The sequence below is a fragment of the Eublepharis macularius genome, chromosome 5, assembly GCF_028583425.1.
Source record: "Eublepharis macularius isolate TG4126 chromosome 5, MPM_Emac_v1.0, whole genome shotgun sequence".
NCBI lineage: Eukaryota > Metazoa > Chordata > Lepidosauria > Squamata > Eublepharidae > Eublepharis > Eublepharis macularius.
The window spans coordinates 115,195,792-115,214,733 of record NC_072794.1 but is presented as its reverse complement, the minus strand read 5'-3'; the positions used below and the strand labels follow the sequence as shown (position 1 = coordinate 115,214,733).

The window sequence follows — 18,942 nt, the reverse complement described above, 5'->3', positions numbered from 1 at the left end:
TTCAATAAAAAATAAAATAATAAATGTCTTAAATATAATTAATTAAGCTAAAATTAATGAATGGTTAAATAACTATAATTATCATTAATAACTTTTTATAATTAAATAGTTTACTTAATAAATGACTAACATTCTTGAAGTAACTCAGGAACCCACACAGGGACCTTTTGAGGTTACGCTCTCCCAGCCAGCACATCTGGAGGGAGCAGTCTTTCCCACCTGACTTCCAGCTCCAGAAGTTTCCAAATGATTGAAGCAGGGTAAAGTCCATCAGGGTGACCTCTGGGAGAACAACAGTTAATAGCTGAGCGACTTGTTGTTTCCTGTAAAAATAAGCAGATGTCTGTCTGCTGGCTGCTTGAAGCCTGCTACTCTTTGCTTAGATAGAAAGCCAGTGAGATGGTTTCTGTGCCTGACCCCTTTTTCCTAAATGAAAGAGCAGCAATGAATGCTGTGGTGGCGTAAAGCCTCACATGCATTAATGAACAATAACTAGGCAGGGATTCTCTTTGGGGCTACAGTCTGGCCAGTTCCTCTCATAGTCTGTGCAAGATCTCTGAAGGACTCTTCTGTGCCTGTGACCGGATGTCAGCATTTGAATCTGGGGCGGAGTGATTCACATCGGGAGGAACTCTATTCCAGTAGGGTAAGCTGGTCTTCTGTCAGTATTCCACAGAGAAGGACTTCATATCTTTATTGGAATGAATGTCCAGAATATTTTAAAATCGTTAAGCCACTTTTTTTAAAAAAAGAGATCATTGTTCATTTTGTTCACAATGGTGTATTTTCTTGCCAAACGTGGTTTGGAACTGACATTACTGGAGGACCGCTTTTGACCTTTCAACCTACCCTCCCGCTGCAGTCATCTTCAGAGGCCCTGCTTTTGGGTTCTCCTGCCTTCTGAAATTAGGAGGGTGGCAACCTGGGAAAGGGCCTTCACAGTAGGGGCATCGGAACTGTAGAACTGCTTCCCCAAGGGAGATTTGTCTGCCCCTTCTATTACACTCTTCCACAAGCAGGTGGAGACGTCTTTGTTTGCTTAACATTCTTTTTGAGAGCCCTCCTCTATGCCCGATGTTTTAATTGCCCTTTTTAGCTCGTGTATGTATTTTAATGCATTAATATTTTTCAACGTTTCTTTCTAACTAGAGATTGTCGTCCTGCTGTGTCTGTGAGGTTCAGGGGCAGCTGTGAGGGGAGGTTGGAGGCTGCATGGTTCCTGCTTCAAGGAATGTCTGCAAAAAAGTAAGCTTGTGTCTATTGTTGTCCAGTGTGAATATGTCAGTATGTTTTTATATTTATTTTGCAGGAAAGACTTTATGGCTGAGAAATATGTTGATGGGTACTGAATAGAGAGAATGAGAATAGTATTTATGTAATGTTTCTGAGTACTCAAAGTAGTAGCAGTGGGAACTTCAGGTCCAGAAGCACCTGAAAGACCAACTCAATTTCCAGGGTATGAGCTGTCAAGAGTAAAAAAATCCCTTCCTCAAAAGCTCATGCCCTGGCCCCTTACCATTAAAAAATGTGAACCATGTACAAGAGGGGTACCTTAACCATAGACTGAACTAGCTAGCTCAATAAGACTGAACAAGCTGAGTGTTTTTTTTCTGGATAATTTTAGAGAAGAACTGGGAACAGCAACATTCCATGGCATGCGTGAAGAATTTCTTGCATTTACAGGAACCAGGAGGCTTGGACTGGCTTTAACCTTAAAGAGATTTACTCTACATTAACAAAGTGGGGTTGTAGCAGTGGCTTCCTGCTGGACCCATGTGTATTAGATAAACAAGTTGAGGTCTTCTGGTGGCTTCATGCTGGAGAAGATTTCCTTACTTGTAAAAGAAAGAAGTCTGTTGTGGCGCCCTAAATAGAGATCTTTTATATAATTGCATCTAAAACCAGAAAGGAGTCCTGTGCAGTCCTCACGGCTGAAAACATTTTAATACACTGAGCAGGAGCAGAAATCTTGGAGAGGCTTTCACAGCCTAACAAGGTTTTCCATCATGGAAAGGAGTGTCCTTCTGGCTTAAGGCCCAAAGTGGTTTTATTGTCTAGAAGGGGAAAAGGAGTCTATTGGTGCCTACAAGGCAAACCATGTTATGAGACTTGTTTCTGGCTACCATGGGTCCTCTTGTGTTGCGCATGGAGAAAATGTCAATGCATGTAAATGACACTGGATGCTTGTACTAGCTTTAACCATAAAAAGATATATTCCTTATTAATGCTACTATGGATTCATGCTGGTTCCACGTTTATTAAATAAAGAACAAGCCAAGGTTTTCTGCGGAAGAAGAGTTCCTTATGGGAAAATTAACAAATGAGTCTCCTGACTTAAGGCCAAAGAAGGTTTTAATGTGTAGAAGGGAAGCAGGGTCTATTGTGGCCTTCAAGGCCTATGACATTGTATGAATTTTTCATAGTCTCTGTGAGGGTCACACGGACAGACGTTGCTCTTGCTCGCAGCCACAGTTTGGAAACTTCTGGAGGAAGGTATTAGGTGGGGAAATTTTCTTCTCCTTCAGAATTTTATTCCTGCTGCCTTCCTTTTTGTGATGGGGGGGGGGGCAGTGCTGTGCCGTAGGCAACCAGCCTAACAGTCATATCAGCCACACACAAGACAGGTGCTCTTAACAGAAAGGAAGAAAGGTACCTAATAACTTTTTAAATAGTTAGAAATGTTTTCAATTAAAAATAAAATAACAAATGTTTTAAATAATTAATTTAGCTAAAATTAATGAATGGTTAAATAAATATAATCATTATTAACTTTATAATTAAAAAATTTACTTAATAAATGACTAATATTCTAGAAGTAACTCAGAAACCCACAGAACCATGTATCGTTGCTGCACTGTCCCAGCCAGCACATCTGGAGGGAGGAGACTTTCCCACCTGTGTTCCAGCTCCAGAAGTTTCCAAATCATGACTGAAGCAGGGGTGAAGTCCATCAGGGTGACTCTGGGAGAACAACAGTTAACAGCTGAGAGACCTGTTGTTCCCTGTAAAAATAAACAGGTGTCCGCTGGCTGCTTGAAGTCTGCTGCTCTTTGCTTAGATAGAAAGCCAGTGAGATGGTTTCTGTGCCTGACCACTTTTTTCCTAAATGACACAGCAGCAAGAAATGCTGTGGCGGTGAAAAGCCTCACATGCGTTAATGAACAGTAACAAGGAAGGGAATCTCTTTGGGGTACAGTCTGGCCAGTTCCTCCCATAGTCTGTGCAAGATCTCTGAAGGACTCCTCTGTGCCTGTGACCTGATGTCAACATTTGAACCTGGGGCAGAGTGATTCGCATCGGGAGGAACTAGCCACTCTTCACTCAGTATACAACAGAGAGGGACTTCCTTTCTTTGTTGGAATGAATGTCCAGAATATTTTTAAATTAAGCCACTTCTTTAAAAAAAAGATATACAGGAAAGTTACTTTAAACACTGTGAGAATTAGCTAACTAACTAAGGTTGAGCAAGCTTATGTTTTTTCTGTATTATTTTAGAGAAGAAATAGAAGTGTCCATACATCTTCTCATGGCACGTGTGGAGAAGATTTTATTGCCTCTACAAGAACAGGAGGCTTTTTCTGGCTTTAACTTTCAAGAGGTTTATTCTGTATTAAGCAAGTGGGATTCTTGTAGAGGCTTTGTACCAGACCCTTGTTTATTAGATAAACAATATTGAGATAATCTGGTGGCTTCATGCCTGAGATTTCCTTATCTGTGCAAGAAAGAGGATTGTATTGGCACCCTAAAGACTGCTCATAGATTATTGTATCTAAACCAGAGTGGAGTCCTGTGCAGCCTTCGTGGCTGACAACATTTCTGTGCAAGTAACAGAAGCAGGAGTCTTGTAGCTTTCACAGGAATTGAACCTGTGAACCTATATTCTTCCACTCTCTCCCTGGGGACCTGTCCTCTTTTTGCATGACTGCTAAATTTTCTGAGGAGGGATTTTGTCAAAAGCTTTTTTGAAGTCCAAGAATGTCTCCTGTATTGTCCTTATACATGTGTTTTCAATTCAGAAAAAAGATATCTACAGGGGGAAATGCTGGAATTTTGTAAAATTATCCCTCAGTAATGCTTCCTTTATGTGCTTAATCTTTCATTAATTACAGTTTCCAACACTACCTGGAACAGACTAACTAAACTGGTCTATAATTTCCTGCATCTTCTCAAGATTCCCCCCACCTTAGCTTTTAATAACATTAGATTAACAACCTTCTAATTATCAGGGGGGCTGATTTTAGCAGCCGGATGCACAATTCTGTTACAAGTTTAGGAATTTTGCATTTGTGACCTCTAAGTGCCTTTGGGCATATGCTGTTTGGACCCAGTGACTTTTAGTTTTTAATTTATCCATCAGCCTCAGAACTTCATCTTTCATCACCTCTGTTTAATTCAGTTCTTTCAACACCTTCCCAAATACATGCTGACAGACTCCTGTATTCATTGATTGGATGTTGCATCCACATTAAAGATAACTGTGTCTATTCCTTGAAGCAAAAGAGTTATCGAACTGCTTATTAGCATGCTGCATTTAGCAGTGCTGTGATACATCTTTAGTTCTCCCTGGCATTACCTGACCTTTGGGCTTCATTGGAAAACCTGTCTTCTCACTGTCCCAAGGGTTACCAAACCCATCCACCAAGGCAACATCTTGCAGCATCCTTGGCCCAAGGAACTTTAGGCCACAGTAAACATGTTAGTTTTTAAAACACCACAAGAGGGCTCGCTGCAATAAACTAACTCAAGCCACCTCTCTGGAATTGTAATGGATTGCAGTTGTCAGAGAGCCCTTGGCAACCTCTTGTGCAGTTTTCCTTCCAAGGGCAGGATCCAGCGCTCAGGCAGGATGCTCATGCTGGAGGCAAAATGCCATTGATTGGGGGGGGGGGGTAACTAAGAGCAGCAGGCTCTCAGAGCGTGCATGGGAATATGCCTCGCCAGCTACATGATGCTTTCTGCCAATGGAATATCCTTGCAATCCTATGAAAGCCACAATGCAGGTCAGGGTTTTGCTTTCTTGGTCTGTGCATGCCAGTGTTGTTTAGAGATAAACCCCACTGCTTCTCATTTCACCCCACCAGAGAAAATAACAGTTTGACCGTATATGGATGTGAGAAGGGGAGGCTGCCGAGTGCTTCACCATGAAACTGCCCACCCAGAGATCTCAACTAACATAAAACACTAGTTGGAGGTAAACCAAAATTTCTTACACATTCATAAACATATGTTTTCTGGAAAAGTGCAAGGTGCTAAAGTGCTAGACAAAAATATATAGGTATAGTATGTATAAATCTAATCCAACATCCAGTAAATCATTTTCCTGTCAATCAATAATACATCCACACACATACAATAATACATCCAATAATACATCCACATAGATAACACACAAAAGACTTCAGTTCTTAATAGAAAATCTCATACATTACAAACAACCGGTGAAGAGAATCCTACTTAAGGAGAACCATAAGAGGTAAATTGTAAAGTAGATGTAATAAGAGTTCCAAAGATTATATCTCAGACTTTTTTTCTTTTCAGGTGGTATAGTACTTTCTAAAGTGAGCAGATTCTCCAAGGTGATAACAGCAGTCTAGAAAATCATGTTGAAAATGGAGTTGAAGCTGAAGAGCCTAACGGGTTTTGCCAGCATATCACACATCTCGTTTTGCCATAAACGTTTTCAAAGGCTCATATTCAACAAAGCATTCACTGTAATAAAAATATGAATATCAATAAACTCAAAAGCTTCCGTCTCTTGAAGATACTGTCCTTATTCATACTAAACCCACAGTTATTTACTTACAGCCTGTAGGCACATTCTGTCACAACACCAAGTTGGTCTAAAACTGACCAGCAAGGCCATATGAGGCAACATTTGCAATTCTCATTTAGGCAGCCATCAATTTGCTAACTCCTGACATTTTAAAGAAACACATGCAATTTCATAAAAAACTCGGTTTCATTATTTAGTCCATATGGGGCAAGAGAATTTAATCTTAAAATCCATTCAGACTCTGTAATTTTTGTTGTATATCATAATTAAGAGAAGCTTTTATAATGCATAGTACTGAGATCTTAAAAGTCTCTGCAGTCCTGATGGCACTGTATAAAATGAGAAACTAGAGGGGCTTCTATGTTCTTATTCTTAATTCTTTGTTCTTGAATTCTAATATTTAATGGACAGGAAGTGCTTCCTACATATAACAAAGGGCAACTACACTGTATCACATAAACCACATTGGGCGTCTTACATGTAGAGAAAGCAGAATTATATAAGGGTTTGTTTGTCTTGGGGTTCGTGATAAGTGAAACCTTAATGGAAAGACTGCATATATTACAATTTCCACAAGGGAAATGTCCTTTTGGCTGTTGCACTGTGTTTGGAGAATCCTGGAAATTAGACTGTACAAGGATATCCCTCAGATTCCTTGTTCTCCTATATCCAATAGTGGGTGAGCCAGCTATGTCCCTCACAATATGTCACAATATTTTTAGGGATAAGCAATTAGCTCTGGGGTATATGAGCTGCTTTTCTATTAGCTTCTTGAATGATCCTCATAGGGTAACCCCATGCCAAGAAAGAGCTATCTAGAGTTTTGCTTCTGCTCACAAAATCCATGTTTCTGGATGAGTTTCCTAAGGTATTGCCTGCCGATATATTCCTTCTCAGATGTCCTGGGTGGAAGGATGAGAAGTGTAGGAAGGAGCATCTATCTGTCAGTTTCTTAAAGGGATGTACAGCTAATTTACAGTCTCTATGTTTAAAGACAGTGATGTCCAAAAAACTGTTGCATTGTATGTTGCCCTCCCTTGTGAAATGGATATTGGTGTCAACAGTGTTTAGTCATTCAACTAGTGCCCCAGCATGATCTGAATTATTCATAATCAAGAAAACGTCATCTAGGTACCATTTAAAGAAACAAATCTTTTTATAATAAGGGTTAATTCCCCCATTCAATACGTGACTCTGTTTGAGATGTGACATATATAAGTTAGTTATGGAGGGGACAGCGGAACAACCTAGCACCACCCCCTTTGTCTGGTAGAAATACTCTTCACAAAAACTGAAATAGTTCTTTTCCAAAACAATATCAAGGAGATCAGGGGTGGGGGACTAATTCTTCCAGGCATACAAAGCTGTTTCACTGTTCTGGCTCTTTGTGTGTCATAGTACAGCCTGAGCTTGACGAGTCCTCAGAGGAGGAGGAGCTGGAACAGCTGACGCTTGCTGACAGCCTTGCTCCTCCTGAGGAGGAGCAGCCTGCCTCCCAGCAGCCGACCACAGCTGAACGGTCAGATGCTGAATCCCAGCCAGAAGCTCCCCTTCCCCACCCAGAGCCACCAGCCCAGACGCAGCCAGCTTCCTTATCCCCTCCAACATCTCCAGACTATCGAGAGCAACGTCGGCGTAGCAGGGAAAGAAGAGACTTAGACCCGACGTCAATCTGCACGCCTCCAGGCTCTAAACAGGCCAGCCTTCTCAGAAGAAGGAGGGGCTTCAGAGGAGGAGACTTGAAGCAGCTGTGCGAGCTGACTGAATGCTCTCAGAGTATAAAAGCCAAAGAGAGGGCTCCTTTCAGCGTGGCTTCAACGAGTTCTCTAAGCTGCTACTGTGCTGCCTGTGTTTGCTCCTTGGAACTGTCTCTCTGACCTCCGACCCGGCCTGTCCTCGACTACTCCCTTGATTTACGGACTTTGCACATTCCTCGCCTTGCCAGCTGGACCTTGTTACCTGTCAGCAGCACTCTGCAGACTCGGCAGCCACCGGAAGCAGGACATTGTGGGGGGTTGAGTTATATAAAATTTAACATCTAGTGCAGTTTTGAGGACTTCCAAGTTTTCTGTCATCATGGTGTCATTAATATAAGCAGGGGTTCTTTGCACAAAAGAGTGGAGAAAACTGTCAAGATAACAAGCCATTCAAAATTAGAAAACAAGAACATCTATCAAGAATGAAGAATAGTAACATAGAAGCCCCCTTATTTTCTCTTTTTATACAGTGCCATCTGGACTGCAAAGACTTTGTCTGGCTTGGAGGGGGGGAGTTCTACAGTCAGGGTGCAAATTTCAGCCTTTCCCCCGCCCCGACAAGTCTGTATGCAAGACAGGCTGCTTATTGCTTTGGGGGGAGGGGTAAGTGTAGCTACTGTCTGTTCCTTCCTCCTGTTTCTGGATCCCTGGTTATCAGTCAATTAGTTCAAGTGAAATGTTTATCTCAGGTGAATGCTGCCTACCTATTTCACAGTGCAAGGACTGAAACCATTGCCCCATTTCAGCCTGCCTTGCCTGGCTTTCAGTGGGTCCAACCACTGTTTCCCCTACCCTAGCATGTGGTCTTGGGAGCCACATTTACATTCAATCAAAGTTGTTGCAGAGTCAGTAAGACTGCACAAATCTCAGCACAAATGTGCCATTCAGAATCATCCAGTTTGGTGGCACGTCTGCAGAGTCTGTTCCAGCCTCTCCTGCCACCCAGACAATTAAAACCTGACAGTGAGTTGCCAAAAAAGTAGGCTGACATTCTTCTGCCTTGCCAAAAATATTGGAAGCCATGCTCTTAGGAGTCAGAGCACTTATATTTCTGAATGAGATATAGTTCAGGTCAGATTGTGGCCCAGACTGAGGCTTCAGGTCACCTCCTTCTCCTGTAATTCCTTTGGTGGTGCCTCCTTTTGCAAGGGGAGTGAGACCTGGGCATGCAATCAAGCCTGAGATGTTTAAGATTCCAGCAGGGAGTACAAACTCGTGTTAAAAGAGTTAATTTAACAGAAAAGAAGTTAATAAGTTCTCCAAAGAATAAATTGCTTGCTGATGCTTTGGTCAATGAAACATATCTCACTGGGCTAGTGGAGCAGAGACAAGAAAAGGATCAGGGGTCCCTCATGTAGCTTTAGCTGAACTGATCCCTAGTTCACCTGTAGATTTCTTTATCCAAATCTGGGCCAATCAATAGACTTGTGCTCTTTGCCTTTGGGGACACCTTCCCATCCACAACAGCTGCCTTGCTGAACAACTACAGGAAGTGGAGAAGAATCTAATGAGTTTTCCAGAGTCCCTGCACCTTGCTGGAGGCTGGCTGCAGTCCCCCTTCCCTGCCAGAATGAGTAAAAAGGGCCCATTTAGATGCTTGAATTTTGCAAGGATTAAATTCTCCCCAGAGAGTGAGAAGCTGCCAAATCTTATTCCTAAGATAAATAAATACAGAGCTCATTGGCACTTGAAAGACCCGTTCTCTGGCCATGACACCCAAGTGACTGGCTAGGGAAGCCCAATGAAGAGGGTGTCTGCTGGAGAAGCCGGGTCTCCCTCTTCTCTGCCCCCCAACACTTGGGCCATTTCCACATGGCTTACCTGCTTGCATTATGTCCCGGCAGATCGCGCAAAAAACGCAGAAGATTGCGTTTTTTCACGTGAGATTTGCGCGACATCACATAACGTTGCTCAAATCTCGCGCGAAAAAACACGATCTTCCGCGTTTTTTGCACGATCTGCCGGGACATAACGCAAGCAGGTAAGCTGTGTGGGAAACGGCCTTGATAGAGCAGTGGGGAGAATAGCCAAAAAAGGCATGATGTCACTTCTAACATATACTTGGAAGTAATGTCACATTGCCCCCAACTGTATGGTTTGACCCCAAGTGTATGGTTTACTGCAGCATTTTAGCAAATCCCATAGTGGCACATTGTCTGATGTCACTTCTGGATACTTGCCAGCAATGACATTGTACCATTGGCACAATGTCATCACTCCTCGTCCCCACACCTTCCCTCTGCCACGGTGCCTGCCGATACACCACAGGAAAAACCATGGGCGGCCCTGGAGCAGTTTTTGCGAAGAAACCACACGATGCCAGGAAACCACTATAGTAATTGTAAATATATTTCTATTCACATATAAAAGTGCAAAGTGCAATGTGTTCAAGTATACAATTCCTAAATACACAAAACAAGAATACACAGTATAATCATATACAGCACATATATTATTCAAACAAGTCTTTACAGTCCGTATAGTTCCTTGCTTTCATTTAAAGTGCAACATGCAAAATTTTATACGGAAGCCCATGGAGAGTGTCGTGGAAGATGTTCTAACATTCCCAGTCCCAAAATTCAAGATATGTCCAACAACGCCGATGGGGATGTGCAGGCAATTGTCATTAACCCGTTTCGTGAGAGAAAGCTCACTTCATCTTGGGCATGAAAAAATTCAGACTGGATACAAGAAAATTGCAAGATCCAAACTCATACTCTGGGGGCTTGAGAAGAAGGTGGTGTTAACGGACTAAGTTTGCACTTCGCACTTTTATATGTGAATAGAAATATATTTACAATTGCTATAGTGGTTTCCTGGCATCGTGTGGTTTCTTCGATACACCACAGGAGGCAACCAGCATCCTTTTCTGGGCCTACTAGGCCCCTCTTCCACAAAAGCTTTGCCTTCTAAGGCACTACTCCCAAATCTTCAGGAATTTCCTAAGCCAGAGTTGGCAATTATAGGGCCCATAGTACTATTGGCTGGGTCCAAGCCAAGTAGACATGGGCACGAACGGGGAAAAACCCCCAAACATGCCGTTTGTTGTTCGTTGCCTACGACGAATGTGAACAGATGAACAATAACGAACATGTCCCCTTAACTAACATTTTCTCTGTTTGTTGTTTGTGGGATCCAGAATGGCTCCCGTTGGACTTAGAGAGCCCATATTCACAGGGAGTGTTCAGCAGGCTCTCCTCCAGCCATCACCCAAGTTTGGTCAAGATTGCAATACAGATCTTGGAGTTATACATTCAAAAATCCAACGCCCCCAGGAAACTCCCATTCAACACAATTGGAGCCACCAGTTGACTTTGGCCCTGTGTACAAGTGGTGGACTTGAAGGCGGGCCACTTCCCCTCTAGGGGGCAGGGGGGTTGGCTGCTCACCGGTGGCACCCCCCATGTGCCCGGCCACCAGGCCTCCCAGTGGCTACTTTCCGCCAAGGCATTAATGTGGGTCATGTCAGCAGCCGCCGAGCCTGGCGGGCTGGGGGAGGCAGAGGCAGGCTGCCTCCCCTCTAGGGGGTGGGGGGTTTAGCTGCTCGCTGATGGCACCCCCCATGTGCCTGCTCACCAGGCCTCCCAGAGGCTACTTTCCACCAAGGCCGGAAGGTGGGTGAGGTCAGCAGCCGCTAGGCCTGGTGGGCTGGAGGATGTGGTGGTGGGCCACCTCCCCTCTAGGGGGTGGGGGGTTTGGCTGCTCACTGGCAGCACCTCCCATGTGCCCACCCACCAGGCCTCCCAGAGGCTACTTTCCACCAAGGTATAATGGTGGGTTATGTCAGCGGCCGCAGGGCCTGGCAGGCTGGGGGAGGCATTGGCGGGTCACCTCCCCTCTATGGAGCAGGAGGTGTGGCCACTCACCAGTGGCACCCCCCATGTGTCCACCCGCTAGGCCTCCCAGAGGCTACTTTCCACCAAGGTATAACGGTGGGTCATGTCGGTGGCCACCACATAACCAAATGACCCAGCAACAGTCTGCAAAGAAAACCCTCCAGCAAGACATGATGGCATACCTGGAGACCTTGCACACACAAACACCCTGGTGGGTCAGAGACACCAACGTATGTCCACCAGATGGGGACATCATGGCATCGGGGCCAAAGCTGTTGTCCACACATCGCGTGTTGCTGCCCAAACACACCAGCTGGGCATGGAGCATTGGATGTTTAGGTACATGGGATAGACAGGTTTCTCAATAGACAGGTGCATAGCAGTGTGGGATAGGTGTATAGGATAGAGGGATGCATGGATACATTAAATACCTGTATTGGATTGACAGGAGAGACAGATATCATGTACGGGCATATTGGGGAGACGTGGATTGCATAAATATCTGTGTTATCCCATCATTAGAAAGTTGGAAGGAAAGAACAAAGGGCAGGAGGTGGGGCCCGCCCCTAACATGTAGAAGTGGAGGCTAATGTGCTAGCCGGCTAACGTGCTAGCGGGGGGATGCCTCTCCCCCATCGTGGGGGAGGCATTGGTTCCCCTAGGAAAGGGGATTGTGGGCAGACAGGTAGGTGCCCACGTGGGGAGCTGTGGGCTGCCCCCTGCATCACCCACCTGCCTGCCATCACAGACATGGCAGTCTATTCAGTGCATCCTACAGAAGACAGCAGTTCCACAGAATCCACACCACTCAGAGACAGCTTACCTGTGCAGGCAGTACAGACAGGCTGCCGCCACCATCACCCACCTTCCTGCCTTCGTGGAAAGGATGGGTGTTGCAGCTGGGACCCATTTCCCACTGTTCAGAGGGGACAGCAGGTGCCCATGGATAGGGGGCCCTGTGCTGTACAACCATATGTGCAGCAGCAGCTGAGCTGTCCCTTGTGCCCAAAAGCAGCAGCAGCAGACAGCACCCACCTTCCTGCCCTCATGGAAAGGGTGGGAGTCACGAGACCCATCCTCCCCTGCCCAGAGGGGGCAGCCAGTGCCATTGATAGGGGGCACCGTGCGGAACAACAGCTCCTGAACTGCCCCTCATGCCCAAAAGTGGCAGCAGCAGACAGCACCCACCTTCCTGCCTTCACAGAAAGGGTGGGAGGGACCCATTCCCCCCTGCTCAGAGGGGACAGCAGGTGCCATGGAATGGGGGGCGCCATGCAGCAGAACTGTATCAGCAACAGCTTTTGAGCAGACCCTTGTGGCCAAAAGCTGCGGCAGCTGACATGACCCACCTTCCTGCCTTCGCGGAAAGGACGGGTGGGCAGGACAGGACAGGTCATTGGGAAGGGTCGTATTGGTTCTATCCACAGAGAGCGAGGATGAAAGAGGAACTTGACCAGGAACTTGTCAGGGAGAGGACGCGATGGGCAGGACAAGTTGTGGGGAAGGGTCGTTTGGGCACCATCCAGAGAGGGAGAGGTTGAAAGAGGGACCGGGACCTTGTCAGGGAGAGGGGAACAAAGGGTGATTGGCTGTATTGAGGGGCAGGACCATGAAGACCCCTTCATTGGTGAGCCATGAGCCAAGAAACCCAGTGAGTTGTGGGGCAGCAGCAGCAGCTGACATGACCCACCTTCCTGCCTTCATGGAAAGGACGGGATGGGCAGGACAGGATAGGTCGTTGGGAGGCATCTGAGCAGTTCTGGAGAGGGAGTGGTTGAAAGAGAGACTGGGAACTTGTCAGGGAGAGGAGGACTCCTGCCTTCACAGAAAGGATGGGATGGACAGGACAGGAGAGGTCGTTGGGAGGGGTCTGAGAGGTTCCAGAGAGGGAGAGGTTGAAAGAGGGACCGTTAGGGAACTTGTCAGGGAGACAAGGACAAAGGCTTCTTGGCTGCATTGCGCTGCAGGACTGGGAAGCCCCCAACAATTGCGAGCCATGAGCCAAGAAACCCACTGATCTTGTCAGCGGCGGCAGCGAACATCACCCATCTTTCTACCTTCACAGAAAGGACATGACTGGTTGCGGCAGGACCCATTCCCCTCTGCCCAGAGGGGACAGCCGGTGCCATTGACAGGGGCCACAGTACCGCACAATTGCATGTGCAACAGCAGCTGAGCTGTTCCTCGTGCCCGGAAGCCACCACAGCTGACATTGCCCACCTTCCTGCCTTTGCAGAAAGGATGGGATGGACAGGAGAGGCCCTTGGGAGGGGTCTGAGTGGTTCCAGAGAGGGAGAGAAGGACCGGGAAGGAAGACCCCAACATCCACCATGAAGGATTACGCAGACTGCTCCGGGAGAGGGTTGTCCGCCCCTCCTGTGTCTTAGTGGAGGCTGTCGACAGCATCACTCACCTTCTTGCCTTCACAGAAAGGCCGAGATGGGCAGGACAGGAGAAGTCATTGGGAAGGGTCATATTGGTTCCATCCAATACATCCTTCACTACGAGAGATGCGCCCACTGTGCTGCAGCCAACCACACAGCCCACCAACAAGGCCCAGAGATCAAGTGGGGCCATTTGCGTGGGTCTCTCCTGGCGTGGCTCTCTTCCCACCTCCTCCCACCTGCTCCTCCTTCTCCGCCGCCTGCCCCTCGCCCCTGTCCGGTTCCCTCCGTCCTGACTTCTCTTTCTGGAAATGGAGCACTGCTGTGTGGAGCTCCTTTTTCCAGCGCTGCATCTGACCTGCCCGCATGGTGATGCTGCCCTTGATCTGGAAGTCACAGAGGGAGGCCATTTGGTACAGCACCTCGTGGCGCAGAGGATGCAAGCGCTCGGCCATGCATGCCTGCATCCTCCTCACAACTAGAATCTAGATATAAAAAAGACAGAGATCTCTCAGTGTCACAGTGAGAGACTGTGACACTGAGAGATCTCTCTCTTTTGGTGCTACACCTCTGAAGATGCCAGCCACAGCTGCTGGCGAAACGTCAGGAACTACAATGCCAAGACCACGGCAATACAGCCCGGAAAACCCACAACAACCATCGTTCTCTGGCCATGAAAGCCTTCGACAATGATCCTATAGGCCTTGTCTATCTCTGTTTCCATTTCTTCTGGTTGAATATTTAGTGCTATTGCCAATAGCCCTGATGCCACCTTTAAGGTATTTTCTCCTTCTTCCTCCTTCACATTCTGCAAACGCAGCATCAGTGCTGCTTTCTCCATCTGTAATGTTATCAGTTTAGTTTCCATCGTCAACTGGCTTTTGGATACCTTCTCAATCTTATCTTCATTCTGTTGAGTCTTCTCCGCTTTTCGCACCTTAGATGTTAGTTCAGCTGCATCCTTCTTGGTTTCTCTCATCTCATTCTGGAACTCTTCAAACCTATCATTCATGGTTTTCATTTGGTCAAGCAACTGGGCCATGCTAGCCTGTATTGTCTGGATTGATGCCTGTGTGGATATAGATGTCTGTGCCATAGCTGATGTCACAGATTTGAGGCTTCCAGGAAATGGTTTTTGGCCTTTTTCTTTTTCTTTACCTGACAACATCTTTAAACAAATATCTCCACTCTATTATTTTTACTATCTATCCTCAGATCAGTAACTTAAAAGTAGTCAGGTCTCATTTACTCCACTCCCTCCTTCTAGCCGCTTAAGATAGAAAAAAAGTTTTCTTTCATAAATCACAATGTTCCCAAACAGTTCCCTTCCCAGCCAGACAATATTTAAATATCTCTCTAGGAGAAAAAACACAACATTCTCTCTTGCTGAACCAATTTATGCCCCAGAAGTTACAGTCGTGGGAGATCTTCTTCTTCTTGAAGCTACAAGAAATGGGAGAGGCACTACGCAGATTCAATTATTTTGTACTCCATTTTGGGAGCCCCCCCCCCCAAAGAAACAAAAAATAAAAAATAAAGAATGAAGATCCAACCAAGTAGAGGTCCAGCCAAACTTCAGCAATAAAAAATAATCCACCATTAAGAAAAGGGAAAGATGAAAAGGAACAAAAAATGCAAAAATATATGTTTATATCCTGGAATGGGAGAAAGAAAAGATACAGGGACCAAAATCACAGAAGGCAAAAGGGAAACAAACAAACAAAAAACACGCAGGCAAAAATCACACTGTAAGCCAGAGAGTCTTCATCAGTAACTCAGAGGTCTTTCTCTTTTTCTGTCAATCCCAAAACTTTTCTGAAAATTGGCAACGTAGATCATATGTTGATGTTACTAAATATAAATTGGTGACCATATAGAAGTCTATTGAGCCTCTTCTCTTATTTTAAGGGTAGTCTTAATTTGTCACTTAGTATAGAATAAGCAAAAGTCTGTCCTTATGGTACCTTGGATCTTAAGCAATTAGTTTCTTCTTCTCCCCCCCCCCCCCATGATTCAAACAAGGTAAAAAGAGAAGCACAAAAAGAGAAGGGGGGGATACTTGAAACTTCTCTAGGTTGGTAGCCACTTCAGTTAGGTTGAAAAGAAAAAAGATTAGATCTCACCCATATGTTCAGAATGTATTAAAACATTTGCTGTTGCAGATTCATGGTGCTTGTCATTTTCAGTTGTGCTAAGTTATGCAGAGTTCAGGATTCCCAGCTCACAGGCCACAAGGCTTCCTCTTCACCCTCCGCCAAACGAGCAGACTGGGGGTCGCAAGCCAAGCTGCCACTCCACCTGATGCCCCCTGCCGCGCTCCAGCTTAGCCCTCCTCTCCGGGCGGGGGGCGGGACTTTTAAAGCTCAAGAGCTGACCCTCAAAGAGGATGCGAGGATTGGGTTTCTGAGCTGATGCTCAGCAAGCCCGACAGTACTGCGCCATTTCCCGGAACCCGGGAGCAGCTCTTTCTTGTGCTCAAGCTCCTTGGCCAGCAACTGGTCGAGCCCATGGATCAGGGGAATGACCTGACCCAGGATGGCCCCATACACGCACAAGAGCTCGGTGGCCTCCTTAAAGGGTTTCAGCATCCGGGACATCTGGGCAAGGATTCTCCATTGCATGGAGCTGAGGCTCAGATCCTCTTCCCTCCTCAGAATGTCCATAGATGACAGGATGTCATGCAACAAGCCCTTCTGCTCCACCAGATGACATATCATATCGTAGGTGGAGTTCCAGTGGGTGGGCATGTCCTGAAAGAGTTGATGCTCAGGGTTCCCCCTCCCCCTGCCTCTGGAACAGCTCGGGGGAAGAGTTGATGCTACGGGAGAAGTGGGAAGCGATGCAGTGGCAGCTCTCCAGCAGATTGCACGTCCACAACATTCCCTCATCCCAGCTGTCCCTTGGCTTGCTCCCCAGCATGAGCACATCCCTCATCACTAGGTGCAGCTTGTGCGCCATGCACACCAGGCCTGGGAGGGATGCCTCTTTCAGGGCTGCCAACATGTTGCTTACCATGTACGTCACCCTGAAGCAATGGACAAACGCTTCCCCCCCAGCTGTCCCCTCCCTCAGTGCCACCTTTACAGTGGTGGCGATGTTCTTCCCAGTATGGACATCATCCATCCCCGGGCCTGGAGAAGAACTACCCTGTAGCCCGGTGTCAAGCATGGCACCTTTTTCTGGGTGCCAGTTCTTGGCCTGGCGAGGCGGAGGTCCTCTGGTTGCAACCAGTGGGCGGTGATGGCAAGGTACCCATGATTTCAGCCGCTCCAGAGGCCAGCCGTCAAGTGTACTGTATGGCCTTTGGCGGCCGACAGCTCCCTGAGCACCATGTCTTGCACAGACTGGTAGAGGGCAGGCAGGACTCGACACCCAACAGTGTGCCGTGATGGCATGGAGAACCATGGGCAAAGTGCTGAAGCAGCCTTTGGACGCCCACACCCTCCATGACGGATAGGGGGAATCCTTGCAGGGCAATCGTCTCTGCCACCACATGAATGCCCGCCTCCTGAACCCCTGACCTCACCCTTTTCAATGGCACTATCCCCGACCCGGATGGAACAACCTCCCCAAGAAGGCCTGCCTGACCATCCCACTCCCACCAGCAGCACCCTCGGGGCAAGGCTTCTTGCTTGGGGTGGATTCCAGTGACCCTCCCACTGATCCCGGCTCAGAGGAGCTGGTAGCCCTCTGTCTCCCCCCGCCAGATGTTTCGCTGGCCAAGGATGGAGACCACAGGCTCAGGTGGCATGTCTTCAGGTGCCTAGTCAAGACCATCAATGACAGGTGCTTTGGGTCATTGCCCCTGTGCACCAGGTCATCACAGACATGGCACTGCACCACACGGGGGTCATTTGGAAGGGCCCGAAAGTGCCTCCATACAGAAAGTTTGAACCATGGCCCACTAACTGTTCCAGGGGGAGGAGGATGAAGGGTTACTGGCTGCGCTGCAGAGCTGGCAACAGAAGACAGAGTGGGGGTGGACTGCAGGCAGGGACAGAACCAGGAGTTTGGAATGGGGAGGGGATGGATGTTTCATCAAACCCCAACCGTTCCTCCATGGATTCCTCACCCTTCTCCTCCTCAAACAGTTTAAAGAGTTCCTCTTCCCCCGGTGGCAGGAGCTCTTTGGCCTCCTCCACGGCCCCCACAGGTGATTTTTGGGGAGCGGGAGTCTCTGCTGCCCCAGAGCCCTGCCCAGTACTGTTTCCCACACCGGGACAATCTTTGCACTTCCCCCCATGACCACTCTTGGCCCCCACCTCAAGCCTCATTGTGCCAGCAAACAAGAATTAAGGAGGAAAGAAAAGGAAAAGAACACTGTCAGCCCTCAGCCCAGGTGCCCACTGAGCTTGGCCCCAGGGCCTGGCAGCAGCCCTGGAACCAGAGGGGATAGCTCCCTATCCCACTCACCACACACAGAAAAAATCCCAGCTCCAATGCACTCTCCCTCTCTCTCTCTCCCCAAAGGCTAGCAACAGCTCTTTCCCACTCCCTGCTGAAACTGAAAGGCCAGAACTGGGAGCACAGTGCCCTTTTATAACCAGAGGTCTTACAGAGAAAAGCAGGAAGTCTGTGGTTGGCAGTCAGAACTGCCTAACAGGGTTCGCAGGGATGAGATTGGAGTGCCCATGGCTACAGAACACCACCCCTCCCCCTCCCTCCCCCCTGGTCTCTGGTCCTATGTAACCAATTGTAACCAATTTAGAGCTCCACACTTTGAAGGAAGACCTGCCCATTAAGCTAAGTTGGGCTTAAATTGGGGTTTCCAGGGCGACAGAAGGAGCGCAGACAGAGTTCAGGTAGTCCCTGCCTCCGTTGCCAGGGGAATTGATTGAAGGTGCCTGACTGTCTGGCTTCATGAACAGTGGACGAACACAACAAATGAGGCTTGTGACAACCACTTGTTCGTCTACAGTAGGGTCTCACGAACAGCTTGTTTGTGAACCGCTGAACAGGCTGTTTGTGGCTTTTTTGCATTCATAATGCTGTTCGTGCCCATGTCTAAAGCCAAGTCCTTGTGCTGTTGCTGCAGGGGCTTGGGTTGGACTGGGTCAGTTGTAGCAAGAGCCCAGGAAAGGATGGTATAATTGGAGTCAACAAAGGACCTTGAATCTGCTAACAAAATTCTTGCATCACATTTGGTGAGCCACAAGGCACTTCTGCTAATTCCCTGGAATTTCTTCCAAGAA

The 18,942-nt window shown here is 47.2% G+C and overlaps 1 long non-coding RNA gene across 1 annotated transcript; it reads left to right on the top strand.

The window, feature by feature from the left end:
* Nucleotides 1-355: 355 nt before the first annotated feature.
* On the top strand, nucleotides 356-5,677 carry LOC129329731 (uncharacterized). The gene is made up of 4 exons (XR_008597014.1): nucleotides 356-646; nucleotides 1,150-1,245; nucleotides 5,082-5,191; nucleotides 5,539-5,677. It is a non-coding gene; the product is annotated as an uncharacterized LOC129329731 (long non-coding RNA).
* The last annotated feature ends 13,265 nt before the right edge of the window (nucleotides 5,678-18,942 follow it).